The sequence below is a fragment of the Chelonoidis abingdonii genome, chromosome 26 (assembly GCF_003597395.2).
Source record: "Chelonoidis abingdonii isolate Lonesome George chromosome 26, CheloAbing_2.0, whole genome shotgun sequence".
In the NCBI taxonomy this organism is placed as follows: domain Eukaryota; kingdom Metazoa; phylum Chordata; order Testudines; family Testudinidae; genus Chelonoidis; species Chelonoidis abingdonii.
In genome coordinates this window covers 18,386,580-18,400,915 of record NC_133794.1, presented here as the reverse complement: position 1 = coordinate 18,400,915, position 14,336 = coordinate 18,386,580, and the positions used below count along the sequence as shown (strand labels likewise).

At 51.1% G+C, this 14,336-nt stretch overlaps 1 protein-coding gene across 2 annotated transcripts in view; it reads right to left on the bottom strand.

Moving 5' to 3' along the window:
• Window positions 1-14,336, bottom strand: part of BRD4 (bromodomain containing 4) — a 236,707-nt gene that overhangs the window by 8,911 nt on the left and 213,460 nt on the right. The gene's annotated exons all lie outside the window — the stretch shown is intronic.

Below are 14,336 nucleotides of genomic sequence, written 5' to 3'. Positions count from 1 at the left end.
CAGCTACGTTAAACAGCACACAGTAGCATGATGAGTCTGGCATGAACCTTAGTGCCTAGGCATTATTGTTACGTTCAGAGAAGTCACAGTTAAAGAGCCACAGAACTCCCAAAAATCATTTTGCAGAGAGGAACCTTCAGCACTTGTGACCTGTTTCAATCCAGCACAGACTGATAGTTACTGAAGAGCGAGGAGGTTACTTACCTATAACTGGAGTTCTTCGAATGTGTGGTCCATATTTGTATTCCACTGAGGGGTTATGCATGCGAAACATGCCGCTGCAATCAGAGCATTGGAAAAGTAGTGTACATATTGGCGCGTGCATGTGCCGCGTTCACCTTGTTGCTTCCAGCCAAGGTGAGAAAGGTTGAGGTGAACTGCGACCATGCAGCCATCCTTCTCCAACACGAAACAGACAGATGCGTAACAGAGAGGAAGGAAGCGGTGGGAAGTGGAATACAGATAGGGGCCACGCATCTCAAAGAACCTCCAATTACATGCAAGTAACCTTCTCTTCTTCTTCGAGTGATGACCTTATTATTCCACTGAGTGGTGATTTACAAGCAGTACCTAAGTCGGAAGAGGGGCAAGGATGAGGAAGCGAAATGGTTGTGTGGAGAACCGCCATCCAAAGATGTATCTCCCACTGAGTCCCTGCACTAAGACAGTGCTGCTGCAAGGTGTGTGTAAGAACATCCAAGTGGCTGCTCTACATTGTCCTTAACTGAAAGGGATCCACAGTCAAAGCCTGAGCTCTCGGAGTTAGCCTGCACCCCTGTGGTGAGTAGGCCCTGACAGTGTAGCCAAGTGAAATGCATACCCGAATCCATTTAGAGATCCTCTAGGTGGAGATGGCTTGTCCCCTGACTCCTTTCTACTACTGCAACATATGAGCCTAAAGGAGTCCTGATGGTTTTGTTCTCTGCATGCAACAGGTCAGAGCTCATCAGACATTGGAATGCAGTTGATGTTCTTCTGCAGATAGTGTGTGGTTTCAGGAAGAAAATAGGTAAGTGAATAGATGATGTGAGTGAACTGGGAGACCGCCTTTGGTAAAAGCTGGGTGTTAGATTTAGGCAAGAATCTCTCTACTCGTCTCTACTCATAGCTTCAAGTTCACCAGCCCTTTTCGCAGAAGTGATAGCAACAGGAAAACAACTTTCATGGAAAGGAGGGACATAGAGCACGGTGGTAACAGTTCAAAGTGTGGTTTCGTTAGCATGGAGAGAAACTAGATTCAGTAACTATTGGGGTGTGATTTTGGATGGGAGAGGTTGCGATGAAGCCTTCCAAAAATCTAGTGGTTAGTGGGTGTGCAAAGACAGTGCAACCTTCCACTGGACAGTAGAACGGGCTAATCACTGCCAGGTGGACTCTCAAGAGTGATGAGACAAAAACCTGAGGACTTCAAGGACAGAAATAATCCAGGATCAGGGGTATCCCTATCAGTTCAGGCAGAAATACTTTTTGTTGGACCCAAGAAAAGAAACATTTCCATTTGGCTCAGTAACATTATCTAGTGGAGTCCTTCCTGCTGCTGGAGAGGATGTCTTGCACAGCAGGAGAGCACGGGCACGCTAAAGCAAATGCCCATCCAAATACCATGTTTCTGAGGTGGAGCTCATGTGGATTGGGATGCCTGATCTCGCTGTTGTACTGGGTCAGGGAGATCAGGGAACTGCGTGGAGGGGAATGGTGGGCGAATGACATGTAGAGGAGATTGGGAACCGGAATTGCGCTGAGCCAACGGTGTGTGATCAGAATGACCATTGTGCTGTCTTGTTAGATCTTGCCGTCAGTACCTGAGCAGGAGAGGTAATAGGAAGGAACGGCGTAGTTGATTTGGTCTGACCAAGAGAGCAGGAGCAGCATCACCCTGAAGGTGGTGACCGAGGCCTCCTCTGGAGCAGTAAGTGTACATTTGCTGTTTGTGACATGAATAGGTCTCTCCGGTCAGAGTCCTCATCACGTGAAGGTGCTGTTACTACTGAATTTTGAAGTTCTCTCGTCGTGGAACTGCAAATGGTCGCTGATTGAGTCAGGACTACATTCTGTGTCCCTGGAAGACAGCTTCAGACAATGAGAATGGCGTGATTGATGCACCAATAACAAGATTTGCATAGAGTGGCCGATCACTGTCCTGTTATAGAAAAACAGCAGTAGTGTCTGACATGAGGAGACCGTGATAGGGAGTGAAACACGAAGAAAAGACTGCATGCCTTTCTTACAGTTCTGAGTTCCAGGATATTTAGTATCAGAGCGTAGCTTGTTAGTCTGGCATCTGTAAAAGCAGCAAAGAATCCTGTGGCACCTTATAGACTAACAGACGTTTTGGAGCAATTGCAGCTTTCGTGGGTGAATACCCACTTCGTCGGATGCATGGATTGCTCAGGGAAATTTCCAGGGCAGTATATATATGCAAGCAAGAAGCAGGCTACAGATAACGCGGTTAGTTCAATCAGAGGATGAGCCCTCTTCTAGCAGCTGAGGTGTGAAAATCAAAGGAGGAGAAATTGGTTCTGTAATTGCTAGCCATTCAGTCTTTGTTTAATCATGAGCTGATGGTGTCAAATTTGCAGTATGAACTGAAGCTCAGCAGTTCTCTGTTGCAAGTCCGGCTCTGAAGTTTTTTTGCTGACAGGAGGCCACCTTAAGATCTGCTATTGTGTGGCCAGGGAGTGAAGTGTTCTCCTACAGGTTTTTGTATATTGCCATTCCTAATATCTTGACACCTCAGCTGCTAGAAGAGGGCTTCATCTCCCTGATGAACTAACCTCGTTTTCTCTAGCCTGCTTCTTGCTTGCATTATATATACCTGCCCCTGGAAATTTACTACTACATGCATATCCGACGAAGTGGGTATTCACCCACGAAAGCTCATGCTCCAAAATGTCTGTTAGTCTATAAGGTGCCACAGGATATTTATGTACATCCTGGAATCTCGGGGAGACCACCTGACCTGAGCTCATCCATGTGGGCTCTTCAGCCTATCAGGGATGCATTGGTGATGATCGTCTTGTCTGGTAGGAGAGAAGGAAGGGAACCCGCATGCATACATGACATGGCTGACTATCATAGGAGGGATGACAGCATGAAAACCAGGGGGTGACGATTTGGTGAGTAAAGGTACTGGAGCCACGACTCAAGGCAGCCAAGGTGGAGTTGTGCAGATGGGGTCACATATGTACACAAAAACCATGCGGCCCAGGAGGGACAGGCAAGTTCTGGCTTGTACACAATGATTGCTCATGATGTGAGCACTGTCTGGAACCCATCTTTCAGTACGTAGGCCCGCACTGTGTCCAAACTGATGACAGCTCCTGTGAAGTCCAGAGACTGCGTGGGGTCTAGGATTAGATTTCTCAACGCTAATGTGGACTCCAAGGGATGAAAGAAAGTTGAGCAACATGGAGGTTGATGCTTGGGCTTCTTGCCTGGATCGTGCAATTAGAAACCAGCCTAATGTCTGACATAGACTGCAAAGATGGAAAAAACTTTGCGGAAGACTTGGAGTGGTGGCTATTTTGAAGGGGAGCACCCTGTACTGGAAATAGTGGGTGCCCACTATGAATCGCAGGAAATATCTGTGGGACGGATGGATATCAATGTGAAAATAAGCAACTTTCACATCGAGAACCGTAAATCACATGCCCTTTTCTATGGATAGGATAATCGCTGCCAGCATGACCATATAAAACTTGTGAATGAACCAACAGATGTCGCCCTTCTTCTTGGGTATCAAGAAGTAAGTTGAGTAAAATCCTGTTCCCTGGTATTTTGTGAGTGTGTGTTCTACTGCTCCCTGTTGTAATAAGGAGTTCAACATTTGGGTGAGAATGCTGTTGTGAAGGCGGTCCTTGAAGAGGGACAGGGAGGGGGGTCTTGGAGAAGGTAATGCGATGAACTCGATCACATGACCCTGGTGGGATGACGTTCAACATCCATTTGTCTATTATCATCACACTCCAACTGTGGGAAAAGAGTGCTAAATGACCCTCAATGGGGGGAGTGTGGTTGTGAGGTGGCAGGTATAGTTGTTGGTAGCTCTGGAAATTGCCTCAGAAATACTTCTTGGTTGGAGGTTGTAGCTGTGATGCTGAAGCTTGCAAAGGAGGCCCAGGAGGAGGCGAGAGAGCTCTGTCTTTTGATGCTTCCAGGGGGTCTTTGAAGGCAAAATTGTGGGGACCTATAGCACTGCTGGAATTTGAGCTTGGGACCAGGAGCATAGATGCCCAGTGAACAAAGGGTGGCTCTGCAGTCATTGAGGGAATGCAGTGATTTATCTGTCTTTTGGTTAAAAGGATGGGATTCACCAAAAGCGAGGTCTTCAACAGTGTTATGTACCTCCCCTGGGAAAGGACAGTTAACCTGTTCCGTAATTGGCATTCTTCGAGATGTGTTGCTCATGTCTATTCCACAGTAGGTGTGCGTGCTCACCATGTGCACCGGTGCCAGAAGTTTTTCCCTCAGCAGTACTCGTAGAGGGCACGCTGCTGCAACCCCTGGAGTGGCGCCTCTATAGCACGCTATAAGGAAGCCGCGCACTCCCCCCACCCTCAGTTCCTTCTTGCCGGATCAGCTCCGACACAGGGGAAGGAGGGCGAGATGTGGAATAGACACGAGCAACACATCTTGAAGCGTGCCAGTTACAGAACAGGTAACTGTCCTTTATTCTAGTGCTTGCTCATGTGTATTCCACAGTAGGTGATTGCCAACTATGTCTGATGGAGGTGGGTAGGAGTTCACAGAGTCCCAGGCTGAAACACAGCTCTACCGAAAACAGCGTCATCCCTGGCGTGGGAGATGATCACATAGTGCGACATGAACATGTATACTGAGGACCAGGTAGCGGCTCTACAGATGTCCCGGACAGGGACATGGGCCACAAAGGTCGCCGCCGAGGCCTGAGCCCTTGTCAAGTAAGCACTTACAATAAGTGGTGCAAGAACCCCTGCTAAGTCGTAGCACGTGTGGATGCACGATGTAATCCACCGGGAAAGCCTCTGGATGGAGATCAGCTGACCCCTCATGCGCAACAAAGAGTTGCGAAGAGATGCAGAACGGCTTAGTCTGATCCAGGTAAAAAGCCAGTGCTCTGCGCACATAGAGCATATGGAGGCAACGTTCCTCATTGGAGCCATGAGGTTTAGGGCAGAGGATAGGCCAGGACATCTTCCTGCCTATGTGAAAAGCAGAGACCACCTTAAGGAGGAATCCCAGGTGTGGGTGGAGCTGAACCTTGTCCTTGTGAAAGACTGTGTAAGGGGGAGGTTGCAGGTCAGGGCCCTGAGCTCCGAGACCCACCGGACTGACGTGATGGCCACGAGGAAGGCCACCTTCCATGAAAGGTGAGACAATGAGCATGTGGCCAAGGGTTCGAACGGGGGCCCCGTGAAGCGGGATAACACCAAATTTAGATCCCACTGAAGGACAGGAGTTCTAGCATAAGGAAAGGACTGGTCTAGCCCTTTGAGGAAATGCCTGGTCATGGCATGGGAGAAAACCGAGTAGCCCTGGACCGGCGGCTGGAACGCTGAAATAGCCGCCAGGTGCACCCTGATGGAGGAAGGAGCCAGGCCTTGAGTTCTAAGGTGAAGGAGGTACCCAAGGATAAGTTGGAGTGGGGCAGACATTGGGGAAGTACCCAGCTCACCTGCCCACCTGGAGAATCTGGACCACTTCGCCAGGTAGGCACAGCACGTGGATGGCTTTCTACTTTCAAGGAGGACACGTCTGACCCCTTCCAAACACATTCTCTCCTCCTCATCTAGCCATTGATCAGCCATCCTGTCAAATGGAGGGTGGCAAGACTGGGTTGGAGGCGGCGGCTCTGGTCCTGGGAAAGTGGTCTGTGATGGGATGTTAGATGGGGTGAGATCTGAATTACCACAGAGAATTCTTTCCTGCGTGCTGGCTGGTGAGTCTTGCCACGTGCTCAGGGTTTAACTGGTCGCCATATTTGGGGTCAGGAAGGAATTTTCCTCCAGGGCAGATAGGCAGAGGCCCTGGAGGTTTTTCGCCTTCCTCTGCAGCATGGGGCACAGGTCACTTGCTGGACGATTCTCTGCAGCATGAGGTCTTCAAACCACAATTTGAGGACTTCAGTAACTCAGACATAGGTTAGGGGTTTGTTACAGGAGTGGGTGGGTGAGATTCTGTGGCCTGCATTGTGCAGGAGGTCAGACTAGATCATCACAATGGTCCCTTCTGACCTTAAAGTCTATGAGGTCTGGGCGGAGCGACAATGGCCGCGGTGGGTCCATGAGCAAGCCCAGGAGGGTCCCGTACCAATGTTGCCAGGACCAAGCTGGGGCAATCAGGAGGACGAGCGCCTTGTCCATTTTCACTTTCTCCAGGACCTTGCCAACGAGGGGAAACGGGGCAAAGGCATAAAGGAGTTGACCCGACCACGACAGGAAGAAGGCATCTGAGATCGCGTTCCTCCCCACGCACCCTCCCCCTCCCCAGAGCAGAACCTGTGGCAACGGTAGTTTTGTCGGGTCGCAAACAGGCCTACTTGGGGAGTGCCCCACGCTCGGAAGAGCCGGTGAGTGACTTCTGAGTGGAGTGACCACTTGTGCTGGGAGGAGAAAACCCTGCTCAAGCAATCGGGCCTGTGTGTTGTTGACGCCTGGCAGGTGGAAAGCCTTCAGGGAGATGTCATGGGCTATACAGAACTCCCAGAGAGACTGAGAGAATCCAGGAAGAGGGCCGAGGACCTCGTCTCGCCTTGCTTGTTGATGTAAAAGATCACAACAGTGTTATCCATGAGTACTCTGACCACTTTGCAGCGCAGCTGTGAGCTGAACGCCACAAAGGCTAAGCATACCGCCCTCAGTTCCCTGATGTTTATGTGAAGGAACATCCCTTGGGTTTGTGAGTTCCTTATGAGGGCCCCCCAGCCCAGGTCCGACGTGTCGGGACATTAAATCTCATGACGGGGTTGAGTCCGGGAAGGGAATTCCCTGGAGCATATTGGCCAGGCAGGACCACCATTTTAGTGTGGCGATCACTTGTGCCGGTACCGAGAGGACCTTGTCCCGTTTGTCCTGGGCCTGGGAGAACTCTGAGGCCAACCAGAGTTGAAGGGGCCTCATCCGAAGCCTGGCATGCCGCCATGTGGCCCAGGAGCCGCAGGCATGCCCTGGCCGTGGTGATGGGGAACTCCGTGACCGAGGCTATAAGCTGCTTCAGGGTCTGGAACCTGTCCAGGGGAAGGGAGGCTGTGGCGTTGGAGGCATCCAGAAGAGCGCCTATGAATTCTATGCACTAACCTGAACCAACATTGACTTGACCTTGTTCACGAAGAGGCCTCGGTTAGCACACATAGCCAAGAGCAGGTTCACATGGTTCTGTACCTGGGACCGCGAGCTGCCCTTTAGCAGTCAGTCATCGAGGTACGGGAATAGCTGTACCCCTCAGTGTCTGAGGTAGGCCATCACTACCGCCATATGCTTCATGAATACCCTGGGTGCGGTGGATAGGCCAAACGGGAGGACCGTAAATTGGTAGTGGTCTTGTCCCACTAGGAAACGGGGGAAGCGTCTGTGCCCCTCGAATATATGGATATGGAAATATGCGTCCTGAAGATCCAGGGCCACATACCAGTCGCCAGGGTCCAGAGCGGGTATGATATCTGCCAGAGAGACCATGCGGAATCAGCATTTTGCCATGAACCGATTGAGGTCTCACAGATCAAGGATGGGCCTGAGCCTCCCTTTCGCCTTGGGGATCAGGAAGTAACGAGAGTAAAACCCTTTCCCCTGGAACTCCCCCGGAACCTTCACCACAGCTCCCAAGCTAAGAAGCCAACCCACTTCCTGCTGTAGCAGGGGTAAATGCGACAGATCCCCCTTGCCGTCCAAGGGAGGGGGGTGGAAGGGCGGGGGTGAGACAAATTATAGTGTGTAACCCTGGGAAATGGTGTTGAGGATCCATTGGTCCGAGTTATTCGGGATCATTCCGTATGGAACGCACACAAACGGTTGCTGAAGGCAAACTTTATTGGTAGGAGAGTCCTCTCGGGGGTCACCGGGGTACCCTCCTGCAACCAGTCAAAACCGCCGCTTGCCCCTGGAGAGCCCAGGCTGTGGGGCAGAGCAAGACTGCCTCTGAGGTCGCCTCTTTTGGGTCTTGGACCTCTTGTAGGCGGGGTCGTATCTCAGCTGGGGCGCAGGGATGGAGGCTTGCATCTTAGGCTTGTCCTTGGGTGGGACATAGAGCCCGAGGGTTTGAAGGGTAGTACGTGAGCCTTCATGCCATGGAGCCTCATGTCTGTTTGTTCTGCGAACAGGTCCTTGCAGTCAAAAGGAAGATCCTACATCACAGACTGTGCCTCTGCAGAGAGCTCAGACAGCAGTAGCCACGATGCCCTGCTCATGGACACAGCCGAGGCCATGGACCGAGCAGCTGTGTCAGCTGCATCCGCTGCCACCTGCAGAGCAGCCTTGGCGAAGGCAGCACCCTCCTCCATCAGTGCCTTAAAATCCTTCCTTTCATGCTCCAGAAGGAAGGGCTCAAATTTCAGCAGTGACCCCCACACTCATATTGACTGAGGAGGGCCTAGTAGTTGGCCACCCAAAGCTGGAAGCTGGCTGACGAATAAAGCTTCTTGCCAAACGAGTCCAATCTTTTAGAGTCTTTATTTTTGGGTGTGGGTCCTGGTTGACCCTGTCTTTCCTTATGATTTACGGACTCCACCACTAGGGAGTTGGAGGCCAGGTGGGTACAAAGGTATTCACGCCCTTTTGTCGGCACAAAGTATTTTCGCTCTGCCTTTTTCCGATATTAGGGAGAGGGAGGCTGGTGTTCGCCAGAAGGCATTGGAGATGTTAGCCACCCCTTCGTGCAGCAGGAGGGCCACTCTGCCTGGTACCAAGCACAAGAGTACGTTAAACAGTGAGTCTGAGGGTCCCTCCATCTCGTCAGCTTGGAGTTGGAGACTGGATACAACTCGCTTTAGTAGCTCCTGATGAGCCCTGAAGTCCTCCTGCAGTGTGGAGGTGGGTGAGGCTGCAATTTTGACATCCAGTGCAGGGGAGCGGGCCGGTACAGGGCTCCATATGTCGGCTGGTGCCACGAGATCCATCCCTTGGTCGGACTCCTCGTGTGGTGCCGAGGATCCATGACCTGCCGATATATCCCTCGGGGGTCTGGATAGTGCAGCTGAAGGGGCCTCCAATGCCCCTGCTATTGACCAAAGGCCTTGCTGGGTGTGCACGGGGAGCTAGGGGGTCCGCTGGTACCACTGGCCTTGCCACGGGGGCCCTTGCCATTGACCCTGGTGCAGCACTGGCAACACTAGCTGGTCGGGTTGGCCCGGCTGAGTCTTATGGCACTGCGTGTAGGTCAAGGATGGTGTTACCAATGACCTATCGGTGCCGTGGGAGCGGTATGAGCGGTGGTACCGAAAGTGACGTCTGCCACGGGATCGGGACTCCAATGTTGACGAACGGTGCTGCCTTGATCTGCTACTCCTCAAGATGCTTTGACGCCTGGATGCGCAACAACGTGGAGTTGGCGATCCCCGCCAGGAGCTGTGGGCTTGGTGCCTTGAGGTGAGAGAGCTGGAGTGTGACCAGCGACGGTGCCTGTGTTGGGACTGGCTTCGGTAACTCCTCCGAGAATGGGAGCATCTACAACGTCTGCCCCTTTGCTGCCGATACGCTGTACTCTGCGTGGAGCAGTGCCTGGAACTCTGCTCCGATAGCACCCGACCAGACAACCTGTTGGGCGACGAAAGTGGAGGCTGTGTCCTGACAGGACACTGAACGGCGAATGGGCCCAAGAGAGATCCCCTGATCAGGATCGGCGTCAGGTCAGTGTCGACTGTCGAGAGCCCAGCGGCGGTTTGCCTCTGGAGTGGGGTCTGGGTGCTGGCGGTGCCCTGGGCACCTGCAAAATCATAAAAGTCCTTGGCCGCCTCCTGGAGAGGCCTGAGTCTACTCAACTGGGCTGCTCTGCTCAACCTGAGTCAGAGCTCTAGAGGCCGGGGGACGGGGGAAGAACTGGGGCTACCCGACATGGGTCTAACCTCACCCCTTGCTTTCTCTTGACACCTTTGAGGGGACAGGCCTTTCTCTGCTTCTTGGACGCAGAGAGGTGCCAGTCGCTGGAAGGTGCCGGGAGATCACTGCGCACCGAAGACGAAGCACCCAGTGCCAATTCCGCTTGGCGCACTGGAGTTGGGGCCAGTGCCGACTCCATGAGAAGGGCTCAAAGTCTAAAGTCTCTCTCTTTTTTAGTTCTAGGTTTAAAGCACCTACAGATCTTACAGAGGTCACTGATCTGAAATTTGCCCAAGCAACAGAGACAGTTGACATGCGGGTCACTTCTAGGCATTGAACGCCCGCAAGACTTGCACAATTTAAACCCTGGGGCCTCAAGGATGCTGAAACTTTACTGAACTAACACAGGTACTACTAACAACAAAATGAGTTCTGGGACGAGCTGCTGCAAAGCTGGAGCAAGTAGTTCTGATGCACCATCACTGGCGGCGAGAAGGAACTGAGGGTGGGGGGAGTGAGCAGTTCCCCTTATAGCACGCTATAGAGACAACACTCCAGGGGTTGCAGCAGCGCTCCCCCTATGGGTACTGCTTAGAGGAAAACTTCCGGCACTGGTGCACATGGCAAGCACGCACACTTACTGTGGAACACACATGAGCAAGCACTCGAAGAAGAAACCAGAGAAATGGAGCCAAGACATTCTACACATAACTATGGCCGTAGCCATGGCCCTGCAAGAGGTATCTGCTGCCTCTACCCCCAGTTGGAGGGCTATTCTGGCTATTAGCTTCCCTTCCCCAATAAATGTCCAATCATGTTGTGGCAGGCTATCAGTAAATTCCCAGCACTTGCTCTAATCCAGGAAGTTGCACCTGACTATTAATGCCTGAGAATTCACAATACAGAACTGAAGGCTGGCTAAGGAAGATACTTTGCGTCCCAAAAGGTCCAAATGTTTGCCCTCCTTATCAGCAGGTTCGGATTGAGAATGCTGTTGCTTGGCTTGTGCAGTCGTTGCCTGGACAACTAGGGTGTTTGGAGGAGGGAGAAAAGAATAAAAAAATAAAGCGGAGGGGGAGATCTCAGATCCCTTAGCAAGAACTTAATGCTTTTCGGCCCCTCTGGGGTAGCCATACATGTGGGAGAGGTGTGCCACATGGTCCTGGCAGGCTCCAGAATAGCCTCAGTAATAGGGACTGCAACTGTGACTGGTCCCGGGTTTCCAGATTTCTTCCAGCGGAAACTGGAGTTCCCTTGAGAATCTCTGCAACAGTTCCTTGAAATTGCCTGAAGTCATCCACAGGTGTAGGGGATGCTGCAGTCACTGCTTCAGCCGGAGATGAAGAGGGAAAATTTACTAATTCTGGCAGCACCGCCAGGACCAGACTGAGGTGTTCCTCCTCTACCAACAGATCCAAGAGTCTGCTAGAAGGAGCCTTTACGCGGGACCAGGTCTCCAGTACAGCCAGATCCAAGGAAGGTTGTGGTGTCCCCCACGGTACCAATGGCTCTGAGGCTGTTGAAATGGTGGATGCTGCCATGGATGTAGCAGTCTCTGTGAAGACACGTATGGGTGATAGGACATAGCTGGTTCCGATTCTTCAGAGGAGGAGAAGGCAGACTGGTTCAAATAGTTGTACCGTCAGAACTGGTGGAAGAGTGTAGACCATCAGAGCAGATGGTGAGAGGACCTGTACTGGGGACGTAGCCTGAGGTGGAGAAATCCTCTCTCTAAAGGTGGAAGGACTGGCTAGCTGGGGTGACTCTGGGTCCAGCAAGGCGAACATGTCCTGGGGTTCAGATACAATTCCAGATCTCCCCAGTGTCACAGGCACTCTTTCCCCCTGGGCTCATATCAGTGCCGGTGGCATGAACTTTCCCAGAACAGGAGGAATCCATGTCTTGTGGAGGGTTGGTGATGATGGTACTGTTGGACAGGTGCTTGGAAGTACCAGATTCCATTGCTTGTGGGACTTCTTCGCATGCCTATGGGACTTAGTGAGAGTTCCATCCCCATGGCTCAAACTCATGCTTTGAGGAAGACTTAGTATCATGCTTATGGGTATGCTTCCTTACCTCCCAATTAGACGCCACCATAGGGTTTGTAGGGGTGGTTCTGCCATATTGGCTTTGGTTATGGTAATGGGAGGTGCACGTTCCTCACTGATTCAGGCTGATACACAAGGGGAGTTTCTCTGCCTGGGTCCGAGTGAGGCCTCATGGCAAGCTCCATGTAGTGCTTTTGGAAGCAGAGGATCTGGTCTTTTTTGGCTGGGAAAGGATTGGCAAATACTGCATCTGGATGTGATATGAGCTTCCCCCAAGCAGTAAGGACAGTATTGGGTTCATCACTGATGGAGAAGCAGCATGGGCACGAGGTGCAGAGTTTGATGTCCAGAATCCTGGCCATAGTCCAGTACCTGCACACTGGTACTGGGTGGTGTGTTGGATGAAGAAAAAAACAAGCCCCAATCTTATCTTAACTAAGTGCTAAAACTGCAGTAAAAACTGTAATAAACTGTCAAGTATCAGAGGGGTAGCAGTGTTAGTCTGGATCTGTAAAAGCAGCAAAGAGTCCTGTGGCACCTTATAGACTAACAGATGAAAGCTCATGCTCCAATACGTCTGTTAGTCTATAAGGTGCCACAGGACTCTTTGCTGCTTGTAATAAACTGGTAAAACTATCATAAAACTGGCTAAAACTACGTACAACTATCTTAATTAAAGACGCACCAGAGAGGAGGACATTGAAAGTTCCAACCTGAACCATGCAGCAGTGAGAAGAACTGGAGATGCATTTGGTCAGCCCCTCCCTTTAACACCTTAGATGAAGCACAAGGTGAGCCAGGGCGCATGAAAGGACCAACAGACACTACTTTCAAATTCTCCAACTCTGGGCACATGGTGTGCATGGCTTAACCCATCCCGTGGAACATAAATAGGGACTATTACTTGAAGAAGGTGATGTTACCATCTGAAGGCTGTTCACAGTGGCATGTATGAAATGAGTTGGTAGTCTCACTTTATGGCTCCTGGTTCCTGTATTGTCAAACCACCACATCTGTGCCCGCCATTTGTGGTCAGAAGTGTAGGGCTGAATGAGTAACAAAGACTGAGCTCCCCTCCCACGCACAGGGAGTCCCCTCTGCATCCCAGTGACACAGGTGGGAGACGCTTGCCCTGCTGTGCCCAGGCTGTTCTTGATCTGCAGATTGAGAGCTGTAAGAACTGATGGCTTCTGCCAGGCCAAACTACCTTGTACAATCACTTTAACATTAAAAAACTGGGCCCAAACCTAAATGAAGCAGTGAGGCTAATGGTGTCCCCCCACCCACAACACTTGCATACTCTGTGAATCAAGAGCTCTCAGGGGAAGCTGAACTAATTACTATAGGGGCTGATCCTTGAACTGGGACTCCAAGGATACTCCAGCACCCATACAAATATGAGCTAGGATACACTGATGGCAATGTCATTCTTTAGCTCCCAAGCAGCCATTGTACCTGAATAAGCCATATCTCACAGCACTGGTGCACCCAGCGCTGAACGTCTCAAACACTTCACAATCTTTCCCCCTGCAATGGGCAGGGCAGGTATCATCTCATCATTTTAGAAATGGGGACACTGAAGCTCACAGGTGAAAGCTGTTGCCCACTGAGCCTCATGTTTGTTTCCCCAGACCCCAAGCTGTGACCAGATGTGCCTAATTAATGGTATTTTAAGTGTTGTTATAGCCATGTGGGCCCCAGCATATGAGAGGTAATATATTTTACTGGACCAGCCTCTGCTGGTGGAAGATATAAGCTTTCAAGCTTCACAGAGCTCTTCTCCATGTCTTGGGAAGGAAGAAGTCTGAGTTCCTTCTCCAGACCTGAAAAGAGCTCTATGAAGCTTAAATGCTTGTACCTTCCACCAACAGAAGCTGGTTCAATAAAAGCTATTACCTCACCTACCATGTCTCAGTGTATTTTAGAATAGCTCTGTGCTTACTGGCTCTATGGCACACAGAGTTGCGCTACCCTTGCAGGAGGCCAGGATAGCTCCCTGCTGGTAGTAGGATGCATCCACTGCATCCATTTTCTGCACCCAAAACAGACAGCATATTTCATTAACTTGGGCAACTGAAACGGTTACCAGTGGTGAGAGGGAAACATGAACATCCTTCCCATATGATGTGAAGAGCAAGGCCCAGGAATGGACCCATGCATATTCCCCAAGTAATCAGACACCAGGCACATCTCCCATGGCTCTGTGCAGGACTGCGCACCAGTGTCTATTTGTTCAGTACAGTTAAAGGACTTTCCACCTTTTCCTTTATGTCATTAAGTG